This window comes from Hyaena hyaena, unplaced genomic scaffold (assembly GCF_003009895.1).
Source record: "Hyaena hyaena isolate Hyena2069 unplaced genomic scaffold, ASM300989v1 scaffold_559, whole genome shotgun sequence".
Classification (NCBI taxonomy): Eukaryota; Metazoa; Chordata; class Mammalia; order Carnivora; family Hyaenidae; genus Hyaena; species Hyaena hyaena.
The window spans coordinates 1,183,575-1,201,114 of NW_024081191.1; the positions used below are offsets into that span (position 1 = coordinate 1,183,575).

Here is a 17,540-nt window from a genome sequence, read left to right on the forward strand (position 1 = left end):
CTAACAAACTTAAGCATCACTTTAGGGGCACCTGGGTGTCTCAGTAGGTTAAGCGTCAGACTTTGGCTCTGGTCATGATCTCACGGTTTGTGGGTTCCAGCCCCGCATTAGGGCTCTGCGCTGACTACCAGCTCAGAGACTGGAACCTGTTTTGGATTCTGTATCTCCCTCTCTCTCTGACCCTCCCCTGCTCACGCTGCCTCTCTCTCAGAAATAAATAAAACATTAAAAAAAATTTTAAGGCATCAATTTAATCCTGTGTAATTTATTGTCATGGAAGTTAATAGACTGGTGGGGGGAGGCGGGACCGTGTATTTGGGAAGCAGAACACTGTGTTGTGATTTTTAGATCAGACACAGGGAGGCAGCAGTGAGCCAATGAGAAGCAGGAACAATGAATGAATGGTAACAGCTTTGAGCCAGAAAGTTTGACTCCAGACAAGAAGCCAAGCTAGCTGTTTAAAATCATTTCAACCAAACAGAAACACTTTGTTTTAAAAACTTTAAAGTTAAACATTAGCAGAATTCACCTCTCTAGCATATGTTTTCTGCTTCCCGTTAGTGCTTAATTTCCTCACTTCCCAAATGCTTTGCTTTGCTTATCGACAATTTTTTTTAAGATTTTTTAAAAAAGGTTTTTAAGTCATCCCTACACACAACACGGGGCTTGAAGTTACAACCCCGAGATCAAAAGTTGCATGCTGTACCGAGTGAGATAGCCAGGCACTCCGACAACACTCTTTTTTAATCCATTTAGAAGTCTGAGCATTTTAAAGCTGACAAGCATCTTCCTGAGGCGTCCGAGCTGAAGCCCTGGGAGCGGATCCAGATGCCCCCACCCACAAGGGCGCAGGGCGCCAGGCGGGCGGTGCGCTAGGTAACGAGGACCGCCTTCGCGGAGCACCCACGGTGGGCTGGGGCCGACAACATCGTTAGAGCAAATTGGTTTCCACGGGCTCCTTTTTAAGTGAGGGAACACGGCGGCACCACCGCTTCCTCCCCAAAGAGGATTCACCGCATCCCTGCCCGCCTGAAACCTGATTGGACGCTGCAGGCTGGAGCTTTCGTAAACGAAGGTACCCGTGCCAACCCACCTTTACCCCGGAGCGGGGGTGCAAGTGAGAGAGGCCTAGAAGCAAAGGGCGGGGGCTGGGGGGTGTTAACTGAGGGCAGGCCGGGCACCCCAAGTGCGTGTTGGGGAATGACACCCCAGGAAGGGAGAGCCTGGCCTCACTCTCCAGGTGGCCCCGCAGGGCGGGCCCCTCGGTGAAGCCTTTGTTAGGCTGGCAGGCAGGGCTTGGGCTGCAGACTCAGCCAGGGCCGCCCTCCCGGCTCCCGCTTCCCTTCCCTTCGCGCAGCCGGCGCCTCTGTCCGCCCAAGCCCTGCGCTACGGTGCTGTGCTTCCCTTTGCCTTTGTCCCGCGACGACCAGTCGCTAGAGAGATGGTAGCTGCAAAGAGGGGGGGCTCGGGAAGGTCGCGCTGGGGCTGAGGCCCCGCCTCTGCTCCCCGGTCCCCGCGCGCAGCCCAGCCCTGGAGCGGCGGGCCCTCCCCCTCCCCCTCCCCCTCCCGCGGACCTCCAATCCCCAGGGCATTTCTAAAAGGGACCCTCCCCGCCCCTCCGGGGGTAGGCCGCCCGACGGTGCGCCGCGTCCTGCGGTGCTAGCCCTCCTACCGCCCTCCGCGTGGGGGCCGTTTCTCCTGCGGGAGCCCTGAGGAAGGGCACGGGTTCGAGTCAGGCTCCAAAGCCTGCTCTCCATTCTGCAGGCCATCTCTGATGGAAAAGGGTTCCTTTACATGATACATTTTAAATCGTTTCTTCCTTCTGCTGTTTAAAAAAAAAATGTGTGGTAGCATTTCCATCCGGTTTGTCTGTCTGGACAAATCGAGGGTGTGATTTCACGTTTCTGATGTTTTGAGCATGGTTGCGGTGCCAGCCTCCCTGGGGATATGCTTAAATCTGCACAGAGGCAGAGATTGCCTCTGGGGAATAGGCAGTTTGGGTTTGGGGGTTTGTGTTTGTGTGTGTGTTTGTTTTTGTGGGGTTTTTTGGTTTTTTACTTTCTCCCCTTCTGTATTGTTCCATCTTTTCCCAAGACATGACTTATTTTGTAATGTTTGAAAAGGAAAGAATGAGGACGGCTCTAACTAAAGTCAGGGCCACTGCCATGTTGGACATACCCTCAGCCAGGGCCCCACACAGCAGGTTTTTCTCTAATGTTCTTTTTTTTTTTAAGGTTTTTATTTATTTTTGAGAGAGAAAGACAGAGAGTGAGCAGGGGAGGGGCAGAAAGAGAGGGAGACACAGAACCTGAAACAGGCTCCAGGCTCTGAGCTGTCAGCACAGAGCCTGATGTGGGGCTTGAACTCACGAACAGCAAGATCATGACCTGAGCCGAAGTTGGACGCTTAACCCACTGAGCCACCAGGCCCCCCTCTAATGTTTTTAAAAATATGCTTAAATTCTTGCTCCTTCTGTTGTAGTCTCTTTTGCTAAAAGAGTATTAAGCACCTATCCTGTCCTCGGATACTTGTTTCCCGAGGGCTTCCCTATTTGTAACAGGCTGCCGAGAGTCCTTCCCACAACCCCCCCCCCCCCAACTCCCAGCCCCCATACTACATTTTTCTCTTTTTCAGAAGCCTGATGCTATCGGGCCCAGAATTGGCCAGAGAGGGATTCACTACAGACAGGACCACTCAGAAAAACAGTAAGATAAGTCCATGTTGTATATAATACTTTGAAAAGCAAATTGTCAGGAGAGTAGGAGAGAACTGGCTCCTCTTTATTTAACACTTTGTCCTTTGATTTGAATTCTCTCTGTAATCCGTTCAGCCTCTAAACACTTGCTGAACTGCGGCCCTCTGCCTGGCTCTCTGCAGTTCCTGGATTACAAAGGGAGGGAGCCACATCCCACACCCAGAGGGCCACACATTCTCCTGTGGGATGCAGCTAAGTGATGGCTGGGCGGGGGCCATGGAGCCCAGAATCCTGCCTGTCCCACCAGCCCCACCAGCCCATGTTCCAGAAGGTTCTCAGGAGGAGGAGATGCCTGAGCCAAGTGTTAAAGGACCAGTTGGTCAAGTAAAACACAAGGAAAGGCCATTCCCCACGAGGGAAACATGAAATAATACCAGGGTCCCTCTCTTACTGTGCTGCTCTATACACCATGGTCCCATTCGGAACACTTCACATGTGTCATATCACTTCGTTCTCACAACTCTGTGGGGCAAGCACTCTTACCGCCCCATTTAAAAGCTGAGGTCCCAGAGGCCCAGGGGATGGAGTGATTTTTCAAGGTCACATCCTTCATGAGTGGTGCAGCCAGGATATGAACTGAGGCATCCTGCCTCCAGAGTCCTTGCTCTAACCCTCCATTATCCTCCAGTCTGGTTACCTCCAGAAGTGAGAGGTGGCTGGAACAGAGTTGCAGAGGTGGGTGGAAAGGTGGGCAGAAGCCACAGGATGCTAAGGAGCCCACACTGTATAGTGAAGATGGGGAGAGAATCGGAAACAACAGGGTGTCATTATCTGATTTGGGTTTTAGAGAGATTTGTGTTTCTGGAAGGATCGGTGAGACAAAGCTAAGGTTAGCAGGGAAGTGGCTGTGAGCAATCAAATGGACTGATAAGGCAGTCAGGCTGGATGGAGAAGACAGACGAGCCTGAGCTCTACTCAGGAGACAAAGGCTGATAGTCAGCACCCAGTTTAGGTGACAAGATGGAGGGGAGCTCTTCCCAGGCCTGCTGGGAACACTGCAATAATAAGCTCAGGCTTTGAAGAAAAGGGAGGAGCCAATGAAGCACCTGTGCCAGATTCCATGTGGACGGAAGGACCCTAATTAGGTCAGTGGCAGGAGGAACGGAAAAGAGGAGGCAAGTGCCAGAGATCATTTTAAAGCAAGTGTTCTTAGTCTGGATAGAACGCAAGGGGTTTGTAAACCTGTATGTGGGAAACATTATGTCTTTATTTTTACTTTTCTCTCACTAAAAGTTATCAACTTCTTTGATGATTAATATAAGAAAATTATTATAGTAACATTAGCAATATTTATGGCTTTGTAATCAATAGAAATCACAGATTTTTCACATCACATTTCTGTGAGAATCTCCGAGTACCATTTGTGGCCCTCACTACTTTCAAATGATGGTAATTACCCCTGGCTTTGGATCCAAGTATTTAATACTATATTAGTGCATTATTACATGCATTACCATATCAACACTTTTTATAATTTCAGAAGCCATATTTTTAAAAAATTTTTAATGTTTATCATTTTTGAGAGAGAGAGAGAGAGAGACAGAGTGTGAGCATGGGAGGGTCAGAGAGAGCGGGAGACACAGAATCTGAAATTAGGCTCCAGGCTGTGAGTTGTCAGCACAGAGACCGACATGGGGCTCAAACCCACAAACCATGAGATCATGACCTGAGCCGAAGTCAGAAGCTTAACCATCTGAGCCACCCAGGTGCCCCTCAGAAGCCATATTTCAAAAAATATGTATTTCCTCTGCAATCCTTTGATTTTGTTTTATTCTCTAAAAAGCATTATTCTAGATGCAATCCAAAGTCTTCACCTTCACACCGAAAGGTTTAGTGATTCAAAGCAAAGAGTTAAGAACATCTGGCTTAAAGATAAAATAAGTAATGCTTGTTAATGATTGGAGATGGGGACTGAGGGGGGAAAGAGGAAAAGAAGGATGCTCTAAGAATACCTGGGTGATTGTTAGGGACACCTTTCACCATGGAGAACTCGGAGGAAAGAAAAGTTTGGAGAGGAGGAGGAGGAGGGTCTTCATTTGTGAAGATGTGAGGCGTGAGCAGTTGGAGCTTTCCAGTGGAAAGTTGGAAATGTGGCTACGAAGTTCAGGAGCAACCATGGAATAGAAATCTCACTGCAGAGTCAAGAGCAGAGACTTGTTACAGAATGAACAGGCATATCCAGGAAGAGCATGGAGATGGGGAGGCATGTGGTCTAAGCCAGAGCTTAGTAAGTACCTACACTGGTAGGTACTTAAGGGAACCCCTGAAGGAGAGAAGGCAACAAAAGAGACCAAGATCAAGTAGAGTGGTCAGAGGGGAAGGAGGTGAACCAGAAGGACTGGCGGGGGGGGGGGGGGGGGGGGGGGTGAACAACAGAAAGGATGCAGGGGAGAGCAGACTCAATGTTTGCAGAGGCACTGGAGAAGGCCCATAGGATGCAAGCCAGTCAGAAGTCCAAATCTGGCAGCAGTGACTCTAGGAGACAGTTGCTGAAAGCAGCAACAAACCAGACCTCAATGCAGTGAGGAATGAGGCAGCAAAGGCCATATATATCAGCTTCTCTTTCAGAACATTGAAAGAGGGAAGAGAGAGGGAAGGAGTCAGGAAGCTTCTGAAAGAGGTAGGCAGGAAGTGGGTGGCCAGAATCAATGATGCTTGTGAGCATGCTTGCAGTGTGACAGGGAAGAGCCAGTGGAGAGCAAGGACAGGCCACCCCACCCAGGGGTGGGGACATCAGTGGAGATCAAGAGATACCAGAAGGGGTGGGTGAATAGGGTAGGAGGCTGGGGCCATCAGGAGGTAAGTGGAGGGAACAAGTAGGGCCGTCTGTTCCTCTTCTGGGACAGAAGACGTTAAGTATAAGAGAACACACAGCTCAGTCTGGGTGAGGTGAGAGAGAAGACTGAAGCCATTCCCTCATCCCTGTTTCCTCCTGGTAGAAGTGGCTCAGGGCTTGTGGGGCTGAAGTATACGCAGTTTGGGAGGAGGGCCTATTTAAGAAAAAGAACACAAAATTTATAAAATCAAAACTGAAGACAAAGTGGATATGATTTAGAATGAGAAAAGAAGTCACACACATTACAAGTTTTTAAATAAATTTGTTTAATGTTTATTTTTGAATGAGAGAGAGAGAGAGAGACAGAGAGAGAGAGAGAGAGAGAGAGAGAGGAAGACACAGAATCTGAAGCAGGCTCCAGGCTCTGAGCTGTCAGCACAGAGCCCAGTGTGGGGCTCCAACCCACAAGCCATGAGATCATTCCCTGAGCCGAAGTCAAACACTTAACCAACTGAGCCACCAGGCACCTGTAATTTTTTAAACCCAGATACATACCGCAAACCCTATAAAATTCAGAAAATAATATGATTTCTACTCATTGACTGGCATGCCTCTATCATTCTTTTTTCCCCCCTACGTATTTGGCTATAAAACTCTGATCATCTCTAAAAGGAAAATATTTTGTAGTATTTTCTAAAGAGAGAGTAGAAGAAGAATTCCATATTTCTCCTAATGTGGTTCGTGGCTCTTTGTTTTCTAACATTGATGGATGGGGTGCATAAAGCTTGCAACTTGACACACAGACCGCTTGCTGTTTGTAGTACTGCTACGGGCTTCTGTTCCGCAAATGCAGGAATTACACTTCTCTCTGATATGATTCCAATTAAAAAAAAGGAAAAAAAAGTGCAACGTAGGTCTTAGCTTGGGCTGCTAGGACAAAAATACCATAGATTGGTGGCTTAAACAACAGACATTCTACATTTTATTTCTCACAGTTCTGGAGTCGGGAAGCCTGAGATCACGTGCCCGGGAGGTCGGGCTCTAATGAGAACCCTCTTCTTGGCTTTCAGATGGCCGCCTTCTCACTCTGGGCCCACATGCCAAAGAGAAAAAGAGCAAGCTCTCCAGTCTCTTCTTATAAGGCCACTAACTCCATCGTAAGGACCCCATCCTCACGATGTCATCTAAACTGAATTACCTCCCCAAAGTCCCATATCCAATTAGTGTCACCGTGGGTGTTAGGGCTTCAATGTATAAATGGTGGGGATGCCAACATTGATGTGGAAGTGACCAAAACAAGTCCATTCAGTCCAAGTGCATTCAGTCCAGCAAAATGCACTAATAATTATTAATGTTGCATTTTCTAGTGTGTTCCTGACAGGAAAGGATTTCTGTTTTGACTGTGTCCTGAGAACCAAATCCTCTACTTATAGTTTAATATATCGGAGAATTACAAGAACTTTCCACAGACCAACTCTGGCTCTATACCTTTCACACCCTGCTTTCCCCTCTTCCCCCATACCTCTGCTGTTGGGACATACAGCCTGCATGGGACACACTTCCTCTATCACATCCCACCCTGCACCTACGGCGGGACCAGTGGGGGGTAGGAAGCCTGGGAGCTGCCTCCACAGCAGGATGATCAGCTCTAACTGAAATTGATGTGGAAGTGACCAAAACACATAGATGTTCCCCACTAAACTCAGACCAAATGTGTCTCCCACCTAACTCCCTCTTAGCTGAATCCCCATGTACCCACAGCCACCTCAACACTACCTAACACAGTGACATCTTAACCAGCGCGATTAAGGTATCTTACTTTAAAAATATGTTTCTTACTTTTGTAAACTCAGCAAAAGCAGCACATTGCCGGGGCCTTGCCCAGGGCCCCAGAAGTGAGGGGCTTCTCCAAGCAAGGAGCTTTCCCTTGAAGGTGATTCTATCCCTGCCTTGAGGGCACAGGCCGTGAAGGCGAGGGTGTGGAGCAATGATTGAGACAGCTATGAAGTTGGCAATTGTGAGGTGTAGTAACCAGGGGAGTGTTACTTGGGTCTTCAGTCATTTGATCCTCTTAGCAACCCTATGATGTTGGTTCTAAGGAAATCTTCATTTTACAGATAGGGAAACCGAGTCATAGAGAGGCTAAGCCACTGGCCCAGGGTCACGCAAGTAGTAAGTGCCAGACCTGGGATTGGAACCCAGGCAGTCTGGCTCACACTTGTGCCTAGTACAGGAAACAGTCTCTCCACAGCATAGCCCACAATTTCTACTGCCTCCCAGGATGCTCCAGTCCTACCTGTAACTTTCTGATAGCATATATTTTACATAGGTACCTATTTTCTGTCCCTTGCTACTAAAATACAGACTCTCTGAGGGCAAAGCTGTTTATTTGACTCCCTGCTGTATCCCTGTACCTGGAGCAGGGCTCAGCATGCAATAGGTATGTAGTAAATATTTTTCTGTTTATCCTAAATTCTTTACTGTTCTTCTAAACTCTTTAAGAAGTAGTCTCTTGGAAAACTGCAAGAGAAAGTGAAAATAAGAGGAAATACATACCAAAAAAAAAAAAATGGGAAAAGTTTGGCCCACATGAAATCCAGGAGAGAAAATGAACTTTATTATATATTTTGAGTATATATTATATATTCTTTACAGCTCTGTCCTAAGTATCTGTGATTCATGTTATCCAGTCCCACATGTCTCAGGTCAGGTTGATTATACAGGGAGCCAACTAGGAGTGATCAGATGGTCTTGCATTTTTAGATGGTCTTGAGTGCCCAGCTGAGGTTTGAAAGTCAAAATGTGTATTAGCACTTGACTGCATGATGATGTGTTATGCGATTTTCTCTGGTAATACTCATGGGCCGAAGAAAACAGATGAATGGATGCAAAGTTGAGGGTTTGTTGACTGGCTGTGCCATTAAGTCAAAAGAGAAAGGAGATTGTGTCAGATGAGGAGAATGTCCTTAAAAACCAAGAGGGCTGGGGGCCATTTGTTGGGGAATGAAGGCCAGATGCCTTGGTAAGGCTGAAGATGGGTGGGCTGGAGATGTAAGAGAGGAAGGATATAGGGTTGAGGTCAGTGGAATTTCAAAGTTCAAGATGTCAGAAGCAAAGAAGTTCTAGGTGGTGACAAGGTCTTGTAACAAGAGAGGGGATCTTGATGACAAGTGAACGGAGCTCTCAAATGAGTCATAGGATATGAGAAAATTTGATATTATGTGTGTTAGGCACTAGTGTATAAGTTTATCAACTTGAGCCATGATTTGTAAACTGTAAAGCCAGCTTTAAATATCACATGATCTTTTTGTCCTAGGTATGCAATGTCATTCTCAGAGTTCTAATTTCAAAATATTGAAATATCACATGATATTTAAACATCGTCTTCTCTAAGAGTCCACTTTTGATTTAATACACTTTATTTAAAATAATTCTAAAACCATGATCCTCCCCCAAAGTAACAAACCATGACACGAGCACCATCTCAGTTCAGTAGGCTCATAAAGTTGGGGCTGTTTTTATGTGCTGAAGCTTTAATTCTGTTCATTTGCAGATAAACGCTCACCAAGGAAATGTTACTTCATAGCTCCAGATTAAAGTCCCTTTTAAGACAATCCTGAAGAATCCATATTTTATTCAGTGCTACACACACCATCAAAGACCTGTAGTCTCCAGAAGTTTACACTCTGAGGCTCCAAGACTGTCAAAAAATGCATAAAAAATAATGCTAAACAATGGTAGGGTGGATAAAACCACTTATATCTCCCAGACACCGTGTCCATGAAGTGCTCCAATTACACACATAACCAGCTGATTTCAGAGAAACGAAAAACATTACTAGGTATTCTACAGTGGCTTTTAAAAAAGATAATAGAAGCTTGAAATTGGATGTAATGTCCAGTGAGGAGTAAGATTTCAACCTCTTTCACTGCGCGGTGCAGCTGGGGATAGGCAAAGAAATGGTTTGTTTGGTTTTTCAGATTTCTTTTTCATCCAGTACTTAGCCTGAAACATTAAAGAAAGATATCAGAAATCCCAGATCAATTGTAGCCAGCAAGGAAGTTGATTTTACTTTAAAGATATTCATAATAAAAGAACCAATCTGTGTGCTCTTTAAATTCACCTGGAATGATAAATCTTACAGAAACCTTTCAAGGTGGAGGTTTTCTAAAAGGCTTTCTACCTTGCACACTTTCCAACCGGGAGTAACTAAGCAATTTCTCCTCTCCCTGCTTTGTAGGAAAGATCGGCAGGCACCTGGGTAGTGTAGAAGTTAGAAGTGAAGGAATCTATGCATCAGGTCCTACATGTGAAGTAATTTTTAGATATTTTATGGAGCTAGGGAAACAATTTTGCCCTTTCCATTTTTCCCCTACTGAGTTTTCCAGATCTCCAAGACAGATGGAGTGCATGTAACAAAACCAACCAAATGCAGAGAATGCAATCTGGGATATTAAAAATAAAATCTTTTCCAAATCTTCACAGGCTCCTTTTAAAAACACTTCTACTCGAGTGTTAAAGCAGCTAACAGGGGTGTCTAAAAATGGAAAGAAGAAGAGGTGCCCCAAGGGTTCTCTTTTCAAAACCAGTCAGCATTAATATTTACTTCTCAGAAAGGGCTCTATATACAATCAGCAAATATGACCAAATTTAGTCACGTGTGGATTGAAGATGATTATAGCCCAGAGAGCTTTCCTTTAAGAATCCTTGAATATAAAAATGCTGAATCTAATCCAGAAATAAGGCAAACAGGGCAATGCAATTAGTACCCAGGTATAATGTTAATATGTCAATGGACTCCAAATAAACATTCAGTACCATTATATTATTCAAAGAAATTAGTAAAGAAAATATGGTTAGCTAGCTTTTGACATTTTATCGCTTGCCCTTACTATGAGCTCTTTATTATAGAAACATTGTAGCTTGTATTTTACATTTCATAGTATTTCAATTTTATATTTTCATATTTCATATATTTCATATTTGAATGTAGGAACCTATGAGTCGTGCCTCCTAGGTTTTTAATTTTCTACGTAAAACTCATTTATCCTGAACCGTATGTAATTTCAGATTTTCTAGGAGTAGATTAACCTCACAAAATCATGTTCAAATATCACTATTTCATTGCCACCATCCAAAGAATACATCCATATTCAATTAAATATAAATAAAATTAATTTTTTCTCCTTCCTTTTTCCACTGGGGCATAGAAGTAAATTGTTTGAAATGTATTACTGATGGAAATTAAATGTAAATTACTTACGTCTTCGTTTGCAGAGCCTCTGTGCACTGGGAACTTATCTGGGTGCTGGGGATACAGTCATGACCAAGGCGAACAAGGCCCAGTCAGGCTAAAAGCGGAGACTAGCAAGAGCCCTGTAAATAAGCAAATGGATGAACAGGCCATTGCAGATAGTGATGCGTGCTGTGAAGGAAGGAAATCTGCTGATGGTGGAGAGGGTGCCCAGAGAGGGTAAGAAGCAGGGAACAGGATGTTGGAGAATTTGGAGACAGTGACTTTGGATCGCTGGAGGGGAAGGAGTCAGCTCCACGGAGAGTTGGGAGTGGGGGGACCGAGGTAGGAAGGAGCTTGGTGTGTTCATATAACAGAAGTGTGGCCAGCGGGGGCTGGATTCGGGGGTGGGGGTGGAGAGTGGTGAGAGATGAGATCCAGGTGCTATTTCGTAGTGAAGGTGTGGTTTGGAGTGCATTCTAAGAGTGAGGAGCAGCCATAGGCACTGCCCGCACTCTGTTAGAGATCACTCTGTCTCCTGGAGGCAATCGGATGGGACAGGGGCAAGAATGAAGGCAGGGACACCAGCTGGACCAGGGCAGGAGTCTGAGAGAGTCACAGTGGTGGCCCCAAGTAGGGCACGGGCAGTGGCCATAATGGGGATGGGGACAAGTGTTCAAATTCAAACCAGATTGTAGAGATACCAACCTAAAGGACTTGCTGTTAGTTAACTGCATTTTCCCAAAGTTCTCCCTCTTGGGCTGCATTTCCTTTTTTTTTTTTTTTTAAATATTTTTATTTATTTCTAGGAGAGAGAGAGAGAGAGACAGAGTGAGCAGGGGAGGGTCAGAGAGAGAGGGAGATACAGACTCTGAAACAGGCTCCAGGCTCTGAGCTGGCAGTCAGCACAGAGCCCGACGCGGAGCTCGAACCCACGAACTGTGAGATCATGAGCTAAGCGAAAGTCGGACGCTTAACCGACTAAGCCACCCAGGCACCCCTGGGCTGCATTTCCAAAGCTTTACAGAAACAATTTTAGGTCCAAGCTCCTGGCCCTCACCTCTACTCATATGCATATACGTGCCTACTTTTCAGGCCTTGGGAAAGTACATTCCAACCCTCTTAAATCAGTCAGTCCAAAAGGCTTACCTTAGGGCACCTGGATGGCTCAGTTGGTTAAGCCTCCGGCTTCGGCTCAGGTCATGGTCTAATATGGGTTCCAGCCCTGCATCAGGCTCTGTGCTGACTGCCAGCTCAGAACCTGGAGCCTGTTTCAGATTCTGTATCTCCCTGTCTCTCTGACCCTCCCCTGCTCATGCTGTCTCTCTCTCTCAGAAATAAATAAAACATAAAAAGAAACAAAAACCCAAAAGGCTTACCTTAGCCTTCCTTCCAATGTGCCAAGTGCACTTCAGCCACTTTTCTGTCTGTAGATCCCCAAAACGACCCTCCAGACAGCCTTTCCTAGGCCCTTCCACCTTACGGTCCATAGCCTCCTTCAGACATCTAGAGAAATCCCTGAATGGTCATTTCATATTTGTGCATGACTTTACATGTGCCCCAGACTTCAGCCCCCTCAGGGGGTCTGTCCTAGAAACCATAGCAGCTGTTATAACATTAGCAAGGCCCCGCTCAATCCTGGGTCTTCACTGGGCCCCACTTCCTTCACAGAGGACACAGCCCTAAGCATTGCCATGTTGCAGTTGGGAAAATCCTAAGCAAAGCCAGTTATGTGTTTTGCAAATTGCAAGACATCACCCAGCTAGGTTTTCAGTCAGGCAAAGCCCACCTGGGTGCTTAACCTCTTCTTTCTCCAAGAACAGCTGCCCCAAGGACTTGGTTAAACATCATAGTCAGAACACAACTCTGGAGCCAGATTGCCTGAACTTGAATCTGAGTGTCACCATGTTTTAGTTGTGTGACTTTGGCCAAGACACTTAATATCTCTCTCTCTCTCTCTCTCTCTCTCTCGGCCTCTGTCTCTCCATCTGTAAAGAAGAGATGATATGAATACTGCCTTGTAAGGTGGGGATGAAAGGAGTTACCAGATAGAATTTAGAATGGTACCTGGTATAGAACTCGTGCTATGTAAGTGTTAGCTGTCACTCTCATCATTCTCCTGTACTGCCCACAGAGGTGTCACCCTCATTTCATATTTGTGCATCAGAAATTCAGCTATGTGATTGTTGAGCCATTACCAAGCCCCCTGGGAAGGCACCAAGGTGGATGTGGTCAGGAGAGTGCATGGTGAGGTCATTCCAGGAAAGCTTGGTGGGGGGGCAAAGTGATGAGGTGAACTCAGAGCTACGGAAGAGACACTTAATAAGTTGTGACTCATTTACTCTGAATAATGCATTTGAAGTGAAGACATTTTTAAAGCGTTCTCTGGATTAAATTACTTACCATTCTGAGGCTCGTCTCCCTGAACAGGAAGGGTGTGCAGCCGACAGAGGGGAGCCTGTGTTTTGCAATAACTCTGAGTTGAGGTTCTGCATCTCAAGCTCCTGCCTTCACTTCGTTGTTTCCCTACAGCTTCTAGGATGCTTCCCAGTCAATATAAACTAGAGTCCCCCCTGGTAACGACAAACTTCAGTAACTTAATATGAAGTTTACTTCTTGTTCATGCTACAGTCCCCCATGGAAGGGATAAGAAGGTCTAACTTGTTGCAGTAATTGAGGAACCAGATTGGGAGGGGCTCCATCTTAACATGCCTCCCCAATCATAGGAGGAAGAGAGAAGGGGTGTGACAAACTATATGTTGGGTCTTGAAGCTTCTACCTGGAAATGATCCATCATTTCTCATTTAACTCATCTAACTATTATCTCATATTTCTTTTGTCAAAGCAAGTCATATAGCCATGCCTGGGCTTAAAAGGGAGAATGGTATAATTTTCCTAAAGGGGAGTACCCCCAAATACTTGGAGTTAACTGAAAATTAACAGAAAATCCACCTAAAAGCAGCTTAAATAATTAAGGGGTTATTTTCTCACACAAGATGTTTGGAGGTGGATCAAGGCTCGGGTTGGTAAGTCCAGCAGCTCAAGAATGTCTTCAGGGACCTACTTTATCACCATCTTTTCACTTTTCCATCCTTAGGGTACCAGCAATATCTGTCTTCATGGTTACAAGATGGCTGCAGCAGTGTCAGCCATCACATGCAGACAAACAACATCCAGGGAAGAACAGTAGTGTTCTCTTTCATTAGTCTCATAGGATTGAGAATATCTTTTCCAGAACCTCCAACTTGCCTTGGGTCCTATTGGCCAGAATTAAATCAGATGAACATGACTTAGCCAGTCACGGGCAAGAGGGATATGATCACTTCCTAGGATAAAACAGGACCCATTTTCCCTTTGCAAAAACAACTGTGATTTCTCTAAGCAATATGCCACTGAACATAAGAAATCAGGAGAGTGTAGCCCAGTTTTACCAACTCTGGTAAATTCCTTTGTTCAGAGTGTAAATAAAGAGGGACTGCAATTCCCTTCATGAAAAGCCTGCATTTGTGCTCACGTAATTATTCACAGTTGAATAACTATGGGCAAATAAAGCAAGCAAAACAGGCATCTAATAGGGAAGGATCATTTACCTAAGGGTCAGGGAAATAAGAAACTACTTTGGATTGATATTACATCCACCTCAAAAGAGTTGACTAAGAGAATTCACCACTCTCTTTCTTTGTGACCACCCCCATCTACAGCCTAAACATCCTTTCTTCATCGTTCACCCACCACACTTTATTGCCTTTATCTGTCTACCTGTCTGTCTCCAACTGCAAGACTATAAGCTCTTTGAAAGATGTGCCCTGTTTCATCTATTTATTCCTGAGCATGTTAAAAATAATAATGGGTAACATCAATTGATTGCCCACGGCCCATTCTAAGTTCTAAATGAATTGATTCTTATAATACAACTGTCCCATGAGGTATGTGCTATTGTGCTATTATTTATGCTTAATACATGAAGAGTTGGAGGGTCAAAAGGTTAAGTCATTTGACCAAATGTACACGACTAGTAAATGAGAGAGTTGAATTTCAAATGAAAGTAGCCGAGTTGGGTTATGGGTAGCACATTTGCCCCCCAAATGGATGAACCTAATATGCTGTAGTATACAGTATGAAGGTGAGAGAGAACAGGGGTGAAGGACAGGTGATACCATCTTTTATTTACATGAGGAATTTGAAGTCAAGTTTGATAGACTTAAAATCCCTGAAGGTAGAGACCATGTATGTTCCCCTTGCTAAATCTGGTGTCTCTAACTCCTTGTACACTTCCACACAGTAGGTCCTCATGTGTTGCTGGAAGTGGGGGAGGAAGGGCAGGGGGGACCAAAGGAGGAAGGAAAAGAGGGAAGGGGGGAGGAAGAGAGAATGAAGGAATAAAAACAGTTAATGTCCTCTTTCTCTTGCTCTTTGGATCTCTTCCTGTATCATTTCTATGGGTAACTTGGTTTCTAAAATCTGTAACATCTTACTTAAGGTAAAAGGAAGTGTTAGTTTCTCTAAGTATCAAGAATTCTCAAAGAGAAGTCTTTAAATGTAACACTGTTACAGAGGCAGGAAGCCTCTTTGCTGCCCTATAACTCATTTGGCTTTTGAAACAATGTATCTTATATAAAGTAGATTGTTCTCAAACTGAAGCACTTTTTAAGAATTTAGACTTGTGCTTTTCCTTCTGTGTGCTTCTTGCAATGCCAATACAATTCATGGACATACTGATTTATTTCTTTTTAAATCAGCACAAGGCCATAAACAAATGAACAGCAATAATTAAGGAAATGGCCACTGTCAGTTGATGGAATTATTACTTCAGCAGTCCCTCTACCAGCAACGTGTTACGGTAGACAGATAATAATTCGCAAACACGGAAAGCACTACTTTTCTACTTGTATTTCAGCACCAGCATCATAGGGCTCTTCTTTCATAGATTGCTCCAAACAGTCATACAGATTTAGTACATCAGATCTAATCTTTGGGCCATCTCCACCCGACTATAGTTTTAATCAGCAAAATAAAATTCTGGTGAAACTGAATAATTATACTGTTGTCACCAGTGAATGTAATGTGTTCTTATTCTTAAAAGGTGTCCAAGTTTCTATGGTTGATTTTGTTGTTTTGATTCCTATCCAGAGGTCTAACTTTATAAAGTGCTTTGTTTCTTTGGTCTAACCTTGAACTGGAACTTCATGAGTCTCTGAATATCCCAATTTTTCCTAATATCCCATTTTTTCTTGGTTCTTTATTCTCAGATAATTTTCAGATTTCATTCAAATTTCTTTGAGTTATTAGGGATTATTTTTTCAGATGTCTCATCCAATGTCAACCTATCTAAAAATGAACTCACTGATTTCTCTCCTCCATTTGTCTTTTCTCCTAGGTTCTGTCTCTTGGTTGATGACATCTTCCTTCATTCTTTGATCCAAACCAACATTTAGCCACTTTGGATGGATGGCTGTTTTTCTGCTTATATCCAGTTAGTTGATAAGTCCATTCATTCAACCTCTAGATCCATCATTCCCTTTTCATTCTCATGCCCTAAGTCAGTCCCTCATGGTCCACACCCAGAATATTGTGGTGACCATCGTCCCTCCCAACTGGCTTCCACTGTTAATCTCTTACCCTGCCAACCCATTCTTTATATTTCCATTCACTTACTTTCTTTAACTTTTTTTTTTTATTTTTAAAGGTTTATTTATCCATTTTGTGGGTGGGGGAAGGGTCAGAGAAAGAGAAAGAGAATCCTAAGGAAGCTCCACACTCAGTGGAGAGCCTGACACGGGGCTCCATCCCATGCCTGTGAGATCATGACCTGAGCCAAAATCAAGAATCTGATGCTTAAGTGATGGAGCCACCCAGCACCCCTCCATTAAATTATTTTCTACAAGAGAGATGTATCATGCTGCTTCTCTGCTCAGAAACCTACAATCACTCACTATGGCCAATTTTTTAAAAGTCCAAACTCCTTAGTAACATTTAAGACTCATCTTCAGTTACTTGCACCCTACCTTAGTAGTCCCATCTCCTTTCACTCCCCACCATTACCTTCTTTAGTGCTGCACATATATATATTTTTTCCCCCTCAAATTTATTGTGACACTTCTCAGTTCTATCTGCCTGGCAAAATCCAAATCACCTTCAAATACCCTCCTTTTATGGAAAGGTCCTTGATCTCCACGCAGAGTTAGTCATTCCTTCTTTGCTCTCTTACAGTTTTGTTTCTGTTCTTTTTTTTTTTCAATGTTTTATTTATTTCTGAGAGAGAGAGAGAGAGAGAGAGAGAGAGAGACAGCCTGAGCAGAGGAGGGGCAGAGAGAGAGAGGGAGACACAGAATCTGAAGCAGCCTCCAGGCTCTGAGCTAGCTGCCAGCACAGAGCCCGACACGGGGCTCGAACCCACGAACTGTGAGATCATGACCTGAGCCGAAGACAGACATTTAACCGATTGAGCCACCCTGGCACCTCATTGTTTCTGTTCTTATGAAGCACCTGTCTTACTTAGGTCAGGCTCCTGGAAGCAGACCCCGAGACGAGGATTTGTAGCGAAGTGTTTTATTAAGGAAATGTTCCCAGAAGAGATTGGCACATGAAGGAGATAAGAAAACAGACAAGAGAAATGGACTGAGCAAGAGTGGCTTTAGACAGGGTCCCAGAGGGAGTGCTCTGCTCATTCACTAGGGAAAGCCTGGACATTAATTTGTGTCCTGCTGTAAGGCAAGGGGGCTGAGACTTCTTATCCCTACACCGAGCAGAGTCACTGGCAAGCAGCTCAGCTCTGA

General features: G+C 44.6%; 1 long non-coding RNA gene across 1 annotated transcript; it reads left to right on the forward strand.

Annotated features, from left to right (window-relative positions):
- The first annotated feature begins 767 nt into the window (after positions 1-767).
- LOC120247978 lies at positions 768-16,403 on the forward strand. Its single transcript, XR_005532460.1, has 3 exons — positions 768-1,075; positions 2,635-2,705; positions 16,142-16,403. It is a non-coding gene; the product is annotated as an uncharacterized LOC120247978 (long non-coding RNA).
- The last annotated feature ends 1,137 nt before the right edge of the window (positions 16,404-17,540 follow it).